Below are 13,184 nucleotides of genomic sequence, written 5' to 3' on the forward strand. Positions count from 1 at the left end.
TTCTATAAATCCGAACAAAACCACTTGGTCTGGCCGATTGTTTTTTGCGGGAGAAAGTAGGATTTCTTTTTCAGGATCTGTGCATACTGTTTGTATCACAGTGAGTCGAATTCATCTATTTCTCCCGCACGTCCTTTTAATTTGTTGGCCTGATTGTAAAAGAAAACGACCGGAAGTACTCACACAGCGTTGCCGGACCCAATGTGACAAGTGTCAACGGACGGCGTGGCCAGATCTTCGATAGTGTGGCCTACAGTTGGCTGTAAACGCGGGCTGTTAAGCGCGTAGTGTTAACTAAATTTCTTGGCTTCAATTTCCTGTGACTGAAACCTACATATATCCTAACACAGTTTGTCTAAGCGTTTATTAATTACACTTTGTGCAAAAAGCATATTTTCTGTAAGTCAGCAGTATTTGTTTCTTTCCGTGCACCCTTCACCCCCACCATGACACTCCATCAACTCCACGCATCCCCAGAAAGAAAAGTTCGCATCCGCAGCGTGGGCATCCGTATCGAATTGCAGTTGGCCGCCGGTCCATTAGGCGTCCACTTGTCGCCCAGTGCTTTTAGCCAAGAGAGGATGGGGCTGCAAAAACAATGCGGGAAGGAAAGCCCGCAATGCCAAATATTGTTTTGGGCCGATAACTTTGCGGCAGATAGACGGCGCTTAAAGCAGTCGAGTCGACGTTTTGTAAATTGAGCTGCTAATGGCCCGGGCACACAATGCCAAACAAATACAATGGAATGACGAGCACAAAGGCGCAGAGTATTAAAATAAGTGTGTGTATAAACGGGAAAGGAGCAGAAGGGGCTGAGTCGGAGTCGCGAGTGAGCTTCAGTTTCCAGGGCGACAGCATCTGGAGGACTGGAGGACAGGAGGCCAGGAGGCAGCCACTTAATTCCGCCAAGACCCGGCTAAGCAACTTTATTAGGCCACGTCGACTGGCACTTTGGCGGCACTTGAGTGCCAACTTGAATGCACTTAGTCCTGCATCTGGAGTTCCTGTTCCTCTGGCTAAATGCTGCTGCTTCAGTTGTCCCACTGCGCCCAGTTGGCTCTGCATCCTCGGATCGCAGTGCACCTGACAGTCGTTGGCTTCTTGAAAAACTGCCATTAACTTGTTACAACTTCCGGCGCTGGCTGCACTTCCTGCGATAGGCTGAGTACCTGTACCCTAGCAGCCGCCTGCCCGCCCCGCACTATCTAACTTTTTGCCATTTTCCTTTATTTCATTTGAGCGCTTAACTTTTGCCAGGACTTCCTGGCGCCCACTTCATCTTCCTCACACCGAACGACGCATATTTAGTTGACATTGGGCGCGCGCTCTTTGTTTACCTGGAGCTCCTTGACAGGATCGCAGCCAAACAATTTGCGTCAACGGCACCTGCTCCACCGCCTTCGCCGCCTTTCCCTTTTCCCATTTCCCTCAAAGGAACCTGGAAAACTGCCCGAGTTTCTACCCACTATTCGCCATCGCCTTCGCCATCACCATCAACATCATCGTCATCGTCATTATAATGAGAAAATTGTTTCAATTATGTTTGTGTTTAGTTGCTTCAATTTGCTAAGCAACATCATTAAGTGCCGTAACTTGGCCCCACTCATAAAAATATAATTTGAGTTGAGTTCGGCTAGGACAAGGGTAGTTCCTTCCCAGAACTCAGCACCCAGCGCCCAGTGCAGAAGGTCGGGGCGAATAATGTACTATATATGAATAAAACAGCACACATTCTGGCGAACGCAGAAAGAGGAAAACTAAATACGAACACAAATTGCGCACGTGAAAAGTTCACGTTCACGTTCAGGACACCCACGGCTCACAGGCTGGGCCACAAAAATAGCACTCGAAATTAGTTAAAATAATTAGGATCTTCAAGGAATTAATTTTACAACTACCACAACATTTACATCCCCATCTCAGCACTCAAACAGCATGTTTTCAATGCAATACCTAAGTAGAACGCTATTGAGCACTTAAAAAAATTACTAAAAACAATATTAACTTTTTTAGCTGCACTGTGGAGCCCTGCTGCTCCTGCCGTGTTGGCCATGTTTTCTATTTCTGGGCTCACGTGGCCATGACGGCGTCCAACGGAAGTTGCCGAAGCCTGAGTTGAATCCTGAGTCTCAGCCAGAAGGAGCGAGGCAACGAGTTGCTAATACTTTGATTTTCCCGCACAACAAAACTTTCACGAGGATTATTTTCACATAACAAACAAAAGGGAACACCAAAACGAAACAACAAACAATAATAATAACCTAACCAAGCGGAGGAGTCGCTTTATTGCTTCCGTTACCCTGGAAAACTAAACAAAGGATCCCATCTGGAGTTGGTTACTTATTGGGTTTTCAAGGAAGAGTGTTTTTCCTAATTGTAAAATACTTAAATTAAATTTCGTTTGAATTTTCTGATACAAATTTATTTGTATCCTTGACGGATTTACACTGTTACAATGTAAAAACCGAACACGCTCTTATGAAATAAAAATACTCTTGCTGGACTTTCATCATGAGGTTTCACAACTAACTTTTGTTTAAAGTTAATTAATTCAAGCTATATATCAGACTAGGAAATCCTTTTTTTTTTATTAAGTATAAATGGGTCGAACCTGTGTCTCTCTAATGTGAGTCCTATAAAAAGCTGTAAAACGCAAGTGGTTTGTAGTTTGTAACTCCTGCAAAAGTTCCTAAATTCAGCGCCGCCAAATGCAATTAGAAGTCGTTTCGCATAATTGCTCTGCGCATGCTTATTATTATTTTGGTCAGCTGGGTTAGGGTATAGAAAGGAAGTGTGTCCTTTTAAGCTGCATCCCTTTTCGGGCGCCAAAACTAAATCATAGACAAGTATAAACTATTGCCTGGGGTGGCTCCTGAAATATCCATGTGAAGGAAGGTATACATATAAACGAGTATTGAGTCAGAGGCCAAAGGCAATTTATGGAGCATATTGTGCCGTTGGCTGGTATCAGTGCAGGAAATCCCACAAAAAATCTCCTTTATTGCATGCACAGCACGTTTCATGTGTTTGTCTGACTGCTCCTGCTGCTGCTGCTGCTGCTGCTGGAGGTCCTGGTTCCAGGACCTGCTCCTTTCGCTACTCCTGCTCCTCCCGTGCCAACGTTCATTTGCAAGCAATGTGATCAAGCCTGCAATCTGCAATTTTAAGCAGAAAGCCCAGAGACGCCCCAAGGCACGGGGAGGGCAAATAAAGTTTAATTTGAATGCTTCTGTTGAACGTCACACGCTCGGGGATTGGGACAGGGATTTCGACTGCGATTGGGCTGCCTGGTGGGCAGGGGGACTGGTGGCCTGGGGGGCGTGTCCCGCCCCTCCGAAGGGGCACAAAATCAAAGTTATTTGTATTTATTTGCAAAATCGTGCGGCGCGTGCAGGAGCAGCAACAATGCTCCGGACATGATGTACGGGTGCAGGGTGCACGTGGTGCAGGGAGTAGTTTCCGGCCAGGTTGGGAGTGAGCTGTTGCCTGAACCGAAAGGTGTGGGTCCTTGCAGGACACGCTTCATTGCCTGCGATTGCCGTGGCAATCTGCTTATTTGTCCTGCTCGAACCGAGAGAAAATACGTGGCCATTCCGGTTCCCGATTGCCAGTTTAGTTGATCGCAGTAATAACAGGTATTGTGCGTGTTTTGTCGGTCGTTTAATAAGTGATTATAGTATCCATAATTAAGGGTGTTTTCGGCGTCAAAATAATATGGCTGTGGCATGTGGATTGGTTTATGGAATGTGAGACTGTAAGTTGCGCAAGGGAAAATATGCAAAAATATTTTTATTCCACTTATTCTTTTTTATATGAATATGCTCAGTATCTTCTTGATGCTCTGTATTTTTCATAACTTTGAGAGTTTATGAATAATTTCTTCTAATTCCTTTTACACTTTGATTCCAACTTTTCTCCCTGTGCAGTTGTAGTTTGCGCCTGGTATTTACTCCTTTCAGTTTTGCGTTTCATTTTTCAGCTTCGTACGTATTTTGCATTGCACCACGTTACAAGTGCCGAGCAAAATGTTAACGTCAATACGAAGTGCACATCCCAGAGTTTTGGTCCTTTGCATTTTTGCACGCACGTGCGTCACGTTCCCCAGCCAGGCGAAAACACGTTCCTCTAAGCAAAAGGACTAAGGACTAAGTCCAACTCCATTCGGCTCCCAGATATTGGGTCGTGCCAGCTCGCATGGACACCTCGACATCGAGTGTCGGAATTGACTTGAGTCCATAACTTAGTGGCCGTTTATTTGCACATCACATGGATTTTTGCGAGCTTCACAGTTCGCAGTTCACAGTTCGATTTCTGGCAAAGATGCCCCTGAGATGCTATGACTGTTTGTCTGAGCAAATTGCTGGGTAAATATCTATCTATTCTATCGGGGGACTTTCTTATTTTGACAGCATTTAAATTTCGTTTTAAGCGATCGACTTTAATTGCTTTTCCCCCATCAAATCATATTGACTGCTTATCAAACATTTATTTACGGCCGGAGACGGAGGCCGTCTGGACAATGTCCTCCGGAAGGACTCGCTTTGGGTGCCATTGTCAGATTCTGAGCCAATTTCTATGGCAGTGGCGGTGGCGGTGCAATAAGTATTGCTGCTGCCAGAATGCAATGCATAAATTTATGGCATCCCAATGCAGAGCTGGCAATTAAGAGGACGGCGAGTCGGAATCGGAGTCAGAGGCGGAGGCGGAGTCCTTCGAAGGATATTCGAGGAGATTGGCTGCCTTGTTTCGGCTGGGCGTGTGCACTGAATGCATAAAATGAAAATCTCGAAACCCGAATTCAAATGTGGCTCAATGCAAAAGCAAAGGCGTTGCTTAGACTTCGGCTGTGGTACACGTAGAAAACCACAATTCAAATTGCGGGATTTGAACTGAAATTCCAGTGAACAGATTTTGTGTTCTATAAAGAGGATAGCACATTGAAATTTAAATGCAGATCTGCTTATTTAAATACGAATTTATCAAGTGATGGTCTAGCCAATTATAACATCATTTCTACTGACAAATATTTTGATTGACGACGAGCTTTGCCTAACTGAATCTTATTAATAACTTTGCTGCTTTTTTCTCTGTGTAGCTGTTGCAGTTGCACTTGTTATCGTTGCTGTTGCAGCCATAAATAAAACAAGCGAGCATGGCGATGGCGCGGCCAAGAGCCCTATCCCTATCCCAATCCCAATCACAATCCCTATCCCCAGCCAAGGGCAAAGGCAAGGCCCCAGTCGAAAGCCGGCCTGTTTTGTGTCTGTGCTGCTTGTTTGTATGTAATATGATTTAAATTCAATTTGTGGCATTTGTTATCGATATCAAGACACTCCCGCCCACACACACACACACACACACAAACACTTCGAGCTGCATACGAGTATATAGGCACTGGCCCGCAAACAAACACACTCAATTACATGCAGTAAAATTTGTTTTCAATTATACATACGATATATGGTTTAGAAGTCTGCCGTTCATGTTCGTCTGCCCCATGTGTCGGTCTGTGTTCGTCGGAGGGCATAATGGGGCGTATACGCAATATATTATGCATCAGCTTTAAAGCTATTCACCCCTCGCATGCTTTTTACCCAGAAGGGGAGGAGCCTCCTTCTCCCATTCACGTCCCTTTTCACGTCCTGTCAGGATTGTTTATGGTCTTCGACTCTTATGTTTAGCCTCTGACTTCGTTTTGGCATTAAGAACTGAAAAATTCACATTCGTTTTGTGTATCCTATTATCGGTGAAATCTTTATGGTTGCCGGCTGCGATGAAAGGCACTTCTACAGGTTTCGCCGGTGAATCGACGTTGCCAGGCAAACTGAGTATGCACAGAAAATAAATAGAATTTTTCAACACAGGAGTGTTTTAAAGATATAAATTTTCATATTTTCAAAATCTAAGCATCAGATAGTAGATCAAATAAAAAGCGTTTGCAATGTGCCTTGATAAGCAAAATATGTTTGCTTTGGATATCTCATATATTCATATATTTATGCAGTTCGGGCCAAAAAGCATGTTTGATATTTAAATTGCCTTATCTTTCTGCATTTTAAAGCTGCAAAAACTTTAAGGCTATTTCGGCGCAGAGTGCCGCAGATGTGGCCAAGCAAAACACAAAAACCACACATTCCAAAAAAGGCAGGAGTGCTAAAGCTTTTGGCAACTTCAACCGCAATTTACTCATTTCATTTTGAGTTTTGCGGTTTTATTTCGCTTACGACCGAAATCCATTTGAACAAGAGCCCAACTTTCTGCGCTCTATTTTCCAGCGAGTTTTCGCCGGCAACTCCGAAACAAGCTAACCCCATCCGCAGAACCCAACTTCAAGTGGCAGGAAAATGGGAAATCCTTTGCTTTTGGCCTCCTCCTGTTCGCTTTTCGCTGTTTGCTCAGCGAAAGTACAAATTGCATGGCGCCCAGCTCATTAAGAGTCGACATGCAATTATAAAAGCCAGGCAAAAACTCAAACGGCGTTGGCATGACGCCCGAAAACGAGTGAGCGAATCAGCGGGCCAACTCAAATGAAACTCAATTCGGCTCAAAGGCAAAACGGTTTATTTCGTTCAACTGCATTCGCACAAAAGTCAGCCAAAATGTGCGTCATTACACACAGATATGTGTGCACTGCAAAGAAATGTTCGCACCTAAGCTATCTTTCAATTATAATTAATAAGTGCCTTTAAGAATGTAGTTGAGGAACGTCTTTCGTTATGTTAAAACCTTTTAACTATTATAAAGTCTGAAGTATTTGTTTAAACAACTACTAATTAGCTACTATACTGCTAAATATTTTATAATACATTTATTTTTTCCAAATTTAGATGGTATGCTAGTTGCAGCCAGACTTTTAAAGCGGTAATTTCCCTAGTTAATATCCATCTTCATTAATAATGAATGTTCTCAGTGCACACTGTGAGTGTTTCACGTGTTGGCCACTTGACTCATTAAAAAGCCGGAGGTTTTTTTCACTCTACGCCGTGTTTTCCAGCGGGTGTGTGTGTGGAAAAGCGCTTCAGTTGCAGTTTCAGTTTTCAACTTGCCCTTTGCAATAGTCCTGAAGTGTTGATGAAAGCCCCCGCCGGTGCCCCTCTTTCACAGCTTCATTGGCGCTGCCCTTACGTTTTCCATTTTCCTCGCTTTTCCCCGTTTTCCCACCCGCCCCTGGGCAGACATTTTCATGTAGCAATTTGTAAGCGCTTTTAAGCCGGGGCACAAGAGCTCGTTATGCCACTTTTCAATGAGGCAGCGGCTCAGTTGGAATGGCAACGGGATTCGGGGAGGGATGAGGAGCTGGATGTAGAGTCGGAGGTGGAGGTGGAGGTTGAGATGGAGTGAAGGACGCCAAGGTGAGTGCTTTTGCGGCTCAACAGGTTGTGCATGTTGGTCCAAATTAATTATGCATTATGTACATTGGCATACGAGCGCATTAAGTTGCATAATTTGCCAGACTCGACGGCCACTTACCGCTGTCCTTGTGGCTAATCCTCGCCAGCTTTCAGTCTTTCAAAGGCACCAAGGCAGAGGCAGCTGCAAGAAAGGCAAAAAAGGACGAACGGAAAAAGGCAGTCAGTAAAGGAAGCTAAGTAACTCGAAGCGCCACATGTTCAATTCACAAATGTGAAGCCACTTCCGCAGCTCACTTGGACTAATGTTGATGTGTATCCTTTGTAATTAATAAAAGTTTCAGCAGATAGATAAGCAAGTTTGGCCGGCAAACTTTGCTCATTTCTGCACCCCACTTTAGTTTGCTCCCCGTGGCATTGCATAAATTGCTTCAAATTAGACAGAAATATTTAATTTATCTCGCCGAAAGTTGCTTTATTGAATTATTTGCCGCCTTGGCCACGTTAATGTGCCAGCGCGGAGCAACTGTTGGCAAACTATTTTAGCCAAGAGTCATTAAACGCGATGAACGCGGCGTATGGGCTGTCCAGAGCAAAGAGCTCTGGCATAAAACAGACTTTATTTAAGGGGAAACTCTGTGCTGATTTATAATCCAGTGGATAGTATAAGCATGTATGTTTGTTTTTCCTAATTAAAGTATTTCTTTTATCTTAGCACGGAATGTGATGCTTATCACTCTGATTTATTTTGTATGTGCGTATGAGTTCATTAATCAAACTTATTCCGACACAATACATTTTTCAATGATAAATGAATGGGTCTGTGCCATCCAAAGAAAACTATTATTTATGCGAACCATTAAAATAGTCCATTATCTGCATTTGAGGTGCACAAAACATTGCTTTGGTAAGTTGATGTATGTAACAGGAAGGCGAAGCTTTTTCCGATTCTATAAAGTAAATATATATATTCTTGATCAGGATTACGATCTGTCAATAATGACCAATAATGTCAATGTCCAATCTAACGCCCACAAAACCTTTATTTTCGCGCTTTTACAAATCATTTACTGTTTTTTGTACAGAGCTAAAAATTTCTACAAAGGGAATACTAGTTTATTCCTGGGTGCACTACTAAATACCCTGCCAATTCGTGGCTTGTGCTAAATTACTTTGTTTTTCTCCGTGGAGAAACTCCGTGAGCTTGGCAATTGTCATTAGGCGGTTTCGCTTCCCGGATCGGAGTTGTTGTCCGCAGGAAAAGCGACCATCTGCCATTGACAAATGACACGATTTACATTATACTCGATGCAATTTTTCAGCATGCCAGCCGACATGTCAGCAGTGGACACAGCAGGCAGTCAGTCGAGCGGGCAAACAAATGATGATGATGCGGATATCTCCGCCTCCGGAATGTGTATGTGTGTGTGTGTGTGTGTGAGTGTAAGGATGTGTAGGGATGTGATGCACGCGCCATCTTAAGCGGCGGAAACGGAAGTCATTTGGCCGACGTTCATGATGCCCCTGTGTTCATGCCGCGCCGTTTGCCGTTTGCCGCTCGATGGCGCCGAGTTTTATGGCGAATGCAAATAGATACGCACACAAGAGCACACATAAGACGTAATTCTTTATTTACGGCAGCTCCTTTGCCGCTCCTTTCTTGGCTCCTCCCCATCTTCCGCTTGATTCTTGGATTTTAGTTCCCGCTTTTATTTTTTGCTTTTAATTTGCGCCACGCCGGGAAACTGTTGCAGTTCTCTTTTAGCGGAAGTGTTGAATTTCTTATGAAAGTTACAAACGTCAAGCGGATGGCGCTGGTACTTTGTCCTTCGTTTTCTCCGTTTTTCGCTCCTAGATTGCGTTCCCTCATTTTTCTTCGCTGCCAGTCGCATTTGTTAGTCGATAATTTCGTTTTGTAGTTTAGCGTTTTCTGCATTTTCGCTGCGAAAATGTTGTCCCCCACCGTAATTGACATAATTTGCGAACTTCTCAGGAGCACGTCTCATAATATATTCAAGTGCTCGCCGGCGAACCAATTTCTAACTAAGCCAAGTTTCGGGAATATCTGCTGGAAAATTGAACGCTTTTTTTCGTCTGCATTCACAGACATTTCCCATTAGCCAGTACATAGTACATAGTACCTCGCACATAGCACAACATCCCCAGATTCAGAACCAGACACGCTTTATGTATTTTGCATGGAAATCGTGCTACAAACGTGGCCTTTTGACCGTCCACTTCTACCACTCCTGCCACTCCTGCCACACCGTCCACAAGTCGATAAAGACGTCGGAAATGTCAACATGATGACAACAAATTTGTAAAAAATTCTTGATTTATTTGGCCCGAAACCACAGCAACAAAAAACAACGAGGGCTAAATGAAATGCTCCTTGGCTTCGAGTCGGGGAAGTGCCACCACAGACGGGCAGCTCATGCTGGGCTAATGGCACATGGGGCGGTGCCACGCCCCCCCCCCCGCCTCCTGGCCATTCAATGCCGCCATCAGCCACCCAGCTCACGTAATGAATGCGAGAAAAGCCAAAGCGTACAAAAATTGCAAGGGATCCGAGATTGAGAACGAAAATGTGAATGTGAATGGGAATGGCAATCGCCATGGCATGGGATGGTTCCTTGGGCTGAGTCCTTTGGTTCAGAGACTGGTCTTGGTGACTGGTCACCCACTGGTTGTAGGTGGCATCGTGTGTGGCCGCCTACCGTATAATTTTCAATGTTGACAGGAAGCAAAAGTTAATACGCACCCATAGAGGATAATGGTCGCTGGCTCGCAACGATATACAAATAGTTATGGGCGAACACTGAGAAAACCCATCAGGTTCTCAAGTCCTTTAAAACTCCTTATGCTGTCTTGTGTGTATTAAATCAAACAGCTTGAACTTACATTTCCAGGCTTATTGTTTCAATTTTACATTAATTCACAGACATAAAGTTATAAGAAAGACTGCTTTCTTTTTATTCGTTTTCTAGACAACATAAATTATGAGGGTTTTCTGGGCCCAGAATATTGGTCTGTCAAAATTGGAGATAGCAAGTAAGAGCTCGGCTACAGAATTGCAGTCCAAATACATTTTTCCCAGTGATGGCAGGAGGAAAAGCTCGTTTGGGGGCGCAACCGACGAAGTCCGCCCCGTAATAGCGTCACAAATGACCGAGATTTAGCAGCGGCGAACGAGGGTCAGCTCCTGTCCTGACCAGAACCCCCGGCTCCCGGCTCTCGGCTCCCAATTCACCTACATCAATGTGGGTCTGGCAGCCGGGGTGGGGAAATGGGGACAGGAGATGATGTAGGTGGACTTCAATCCGATTGATGGGCTCCACTCTGGGGATTAAGTTCAGCACGACAACAATCGACGGGGCACCGACTTGACTATGTGGCCAGAAATTTAAAATGAAAAGTAAACTAAGTACAGGCAGAGCACGTGAGCTATTCTATGTAAAAAGAAATCAATTCTTGGAGGAAATCTCTACCAATTTTTGTATGCTAACCTTACTTTTTCGTGCAAAAGTTTTCTATTTTATAAGGTTCTACTGTTGCTAAGAATTTGTATTCTTACATCAAATTTAAATCGAGTTATAAATGGTTATACCATTTCCGCATTATTACTGCCAAAGCATAGCAATTGCTTTAAATTGCTTTAAAAACGACTGTGAATTTCCCACGCTTTCTTTAATTCAAACATTTTTCGTGGCCGGAACTGGGGTGCTGATGCTGCAGACTTGGTCATCTGGAACCGCCATTAATTGCACGTCAGGAGCACCGCGTGTCACGACCCCACTCACGACCGTTGCCATTTGGGTAAGTCCTGCGAATTCCTTTCGCCGCTTGGCTAAATCGTGGGCAATTAACTTGCCTGATGACTCCTGCCAATCACAGCGAACTGACCTGGCCATCGTGTCGTCCTTTTGGACCACAGCCAAGCTGCGACCCGCATATCGGATCCCTTGTTCCCGTGGAGATTTTAAAAGTCTCGTTGCCTTGGCTCTTCAGCAACTTGGCTGTATAACATACCAATGTGTGTATATATTTTTCGCCTTTTTGCTGCGGTTTCGCCTGGCCAGGGATTTTCATTTTAATTTGCTTAATACTTTAGACCAACTGCGTGGGAAACTAGAGACACTTCAAAAATATAGTAGTATGGTGGGCGTTCTGGTACTAAAATATGTTTAATACAAATTTTTATTATTTTTAAAGTTTTCAATAAAGTTCTATTGAAAGTAAGAGCAAATAGCAAAATATTCCAAAGTTTCTCTAACAATTCTTGCATTTTGCACATATAATTTAGGATCTCCTTCAGAAGTGCACCTTTTTTGTTAACAGTGCACTTTGGATCACCATTTGGCGCGTCTAAAATTGGAGTGCTTCCCCGACGGGGTCGTGCATTAAGGGGATTAGCGACGTTAAACGCTTTGATTTAGGATACGTGAGCCACCAGCAATACGCGATAATTAATTCCTGGCCACCTGGCCACCTAACCACGCACACACGGACACCCATACACCTATACACATATACATACATACACACGCGAAGTTGCATGGGGGAATCCCCGGCACTGCTGGAATCCCCTATGCAAACGGGAATGCACGGACGTTATCGCACCAAAGTAATAAGCTGAAAGCCCGACGATGATGAAGACATGGCAGCGAAGTCATTTACCATGCTCCTGCGAAAGGATGGAAAGGATGCACAGGGCAGCGGGCGCAAAAATGTGCGCCATTTTGGTCGGGTTGTCGCCGAAATAAGTCAGCCATTTCCTAACCCACCCAATGCCATCTTGCCACTTTGCCATCTTGCCACTTTCCACACCCACACCCACACCAACATCGCCGTCATGTGCATTCTCGCATAGGCGAAAACATAAAACACAATGCCATTTTGGCATTGAGGAAGAGCGAGTCGCGGCAAATGAACATAAAATGCCACTTACTTGTCCAACAGCCACGCCCCCAAAAAGGGCGCTGGTGGTGGGATGGTGCATAAGTTTTGCATACTTTATGAGTATGAGTATGAGTATGAGTATGAGTGTTCCTTTGCTCCAAGAGCTGGTGTAAATTTCGGTTTGGTGTTCGCGGCGACGGAAATTTAATGCCTGCGGCAACTTCATTTAACTTTTTAACCCAGCTAAAATGTATCTGGTTGCCGAATCCTTTTTATTTTTTTCGCCTGCCAGGATCAAAAACATGAAATGGGTTAGGTGACAAAGGCAGCGATGGCAAAAGGTTGGGAGTGGCAAAAAAAAGTGGAGAAAAGAATAGAAAATGAAGGCAGAGCGAGCTTGCGGCTGCTGCCACACAATCTGCCATATCACTGACAGTTTTATCGACTTAACAAAACTAACTGCCATTAGTTTCACTTTGCTGCGAGTGTTGCTGAAAAGCTACGACATTTTCGCTCGCTCCCTCGACCGATGCAAAAAAAAAATGAAAAGGAAGGGAAGGGAAGGGAAAGGAAGCAGGACTCCGGGTTACGGCACCAAGACAAAGGCAAAGGCAAAATAAACACGGAGCAACAACATCAACAATGGTCTACAACGGAGATAAGCAAAATGGAGCTGGGGACCGGGACAAGGATGTGTGCCAAAGGGGGTGGGCAGTGCACCCACCTCCACCTCACTCCATCTCTCCTCCATCCGACTGCTTTTGCTCCTGCTTGTGGCAGACGTTGAAAAATCACTTTAGCATGACCCCAAAACGTCTATTTCATTAATACAAATAAACCCGGAAGGGGCCGAAGACCGAACGAATGCCGTCCCAATAGCGGCGAAGGCGAAAACAAATCGTTTGTGCTCGCTGCAAGGACATTTGGACAAATTAA

The sequence above is a fragment of the Drosophila santomea genome, chromosome 3L (assembly GCF_016746245.2).
Source record: "Drosophila santomea strain STO CAGO 1482 chromosome 3L, Prin_Dsan_1.1, whole genome shotgun sequence".
NCBI classification, from domain to species: domain Eukaryota; kingdom Metazoa; phylum Arthropoda; class Insecta; order Diptera; family Drosophilidae; genus Drosophila; species Drosophila santomea.